A 2,143-nucleotide genomic window follows, 5' to 3' on the forward strand; every position below is an offset into this window, starting at 1 on the left:
CTTTAACAAACAAACAAAACTCCATTCCTGCTTCCTCAGGGACCTCAAGGCTAACAACTGCTCCCTGGGTATCTCAGCCAGCCAGAGAAGGACATCAGACAGTATTATCTGACCTCTGAGAGGGAAGCTATGCAATAGAGTTAACCAGCATTCTGTGCTCACCATAAGCAGCTATCAGAGGACAAGGAGGGGCCTCTGCTCCTTGGTACTTGAGCAGGCCAAGGTGGTGGAGTCTGTTTCAGAGGTTCATACAAGGACCCCCTCTGGGGGTGGCCTCTTCTTATGTCCTCCTAGAGCTGACACACTGGGTAAGGAGCCCACTACCTACCACAGCCACGCAAGTCACTCACTGAGGACGAATCAGAGACCTGTGATGATCTAAGAGTCTTTGGTTTTTTTGAAAGGTCATATGCTGTCCAAGATGGCCTCAAATTTAATTTACAACTGAAGATAAACTTTGGCCTCTGATCCTCCTGCATCCACGTCCTGAGTGCTGGGATGACAGATGCTATCAGGCCTGTGTGCAGGGCTAGGGGCAGAACCCAGGGCCATGTGCCTGCTTGGGCCTTCCACCACTGAGCCACATGGCCAGCCCTCCTGAGGCTGCTTTGGGAGCACATGGATACAATCCTAAACCTGGTTGCCAGAATTATCCCCAGGCCAAGCTCACTCTCCACATTCCTGGGCTAAGGTCACCCAAGCCATGAGCCTTACCAGGGATTTGCTCCACGCTGGCCTGCTGGTGTTCCTCACACTTCCGGGATCCCTGACCATTCCTCCTGCTCCTCTATGCACAGTACCGAGCATCCTGTAAATCATGGCCATCTGCTGAAGGCTGGACCCAGACTCTCTTGGACACCTGCCACACAGGACTTTACCAGGCCGTGCTGGGGGTTCACTCAGTTGTTCTAGTGGATCTCACTTGTCACGATGGGAAAGCTCAGGGCAGAACCAGAGTAGGGTGCAAGGTCAGGGTGCAGGGGACCTGGTCACTCCAGTGAGAGTGCTGGAGTCTCCTATAGCCATGCTGACTCCATAGGCGAACCACTGGCAGCCACGATCCATAGCCCTATCTTCAGGGGATTACTGGAGACCTGCTTCACAGATTCAAGTGTTCCTGTGGGTAACCCCGTAACTCAGTCTGCATTTCCTTAACATCAAGAGATGTTACGCGGCTCAACATGATCACTATAAAACACACTCAAATGTACCTCTTGGCTGGCCAGTTACTATGGCAACAGTGATCCCTCAAGCAAACAGGTGCTTACCCTAAAGACAGGCTCCTTCCCACAGTTAGGAGCTAAGGTCAGAGCTTGCTTTGGGGCACCCACTCTCAGGAACTTTTGTTTCTTGGACTAATAGTATTCTGTGCAGAATCTAATATCAATCAACTTCCTCAGGGCAGTCCTGGTTAGGACACGTCTTTCTTCTGAGTCTTCTCAAAATGTGCTTAGATTGTGACTTCACTGACTAGCAGTCTTTGTCCCTCCAGACTGGTTGGTCCAAGGCCATAAACTACCCAGCATGGCTACTGAAGATCAAACTCAGGTCTTCTGTGAAAGCAGTGTGCACTCAGCTGATAGCTTTTATGCAGGACCTATCCTTGATTGAAGTCAGGTCCTATGCTTGCTGGGCAAGCATTTTGCCAATGGAGCTGTCTCTGCAGGCCTCTCTGCCCATGACTGGAATGATCCAGCTGTGTTTGATGGTACTCTCCTTTGCCTATATATGCCATATTACCCTTGGTTTGTCCTCTGCTGCCAATGTAACTGTAACTAGCCTCGGTGTCATCATGGCCCTGTCTTTACTGATAGGCTGGTCACATGGCATATTCTTGCCAAGTGGGTGTACTTGACAATGAACAAATGTTACTAGTTACCTTTTGTTTGGCTTCATTGTTTTGTTTGAGATGGCCTCACTCTGTAGCCCAGGCTGGCCTCACACTTAGAGCAATCCTTCCTCCTCAGCCCCTCAAATGCTGAGCCTGCAGTCATGAGCCACCACACCCAACTTCTTTCTCTTGTGCTAGGCACACGGGTACTGTAGGGCTTCAGCCCCAGCCCTTTGGTTTATTCTCCGTTGTCTTTATGACTACCCCCAGACTCAGTCTCCCCAGTCCCCTCTCAAAGACAGACACACAGGC

This window comes from Rattus norvegicus, chromosome 1, assembly GCF_021556685.1.
Source record: "Rattus norvegicus strain SHRSP/BbbUtx chromosome 1, alternate assembly SHRSP_T2T, whole genome shotgun sequence".
In the NCBI taxonomy this organism is placed as follows: domain Eukaryota; kingdom Metazoa; phylum Chordata; class Mammalia; order Rodentia; family Muridae; genus Rattus; species Rattus norvegicus.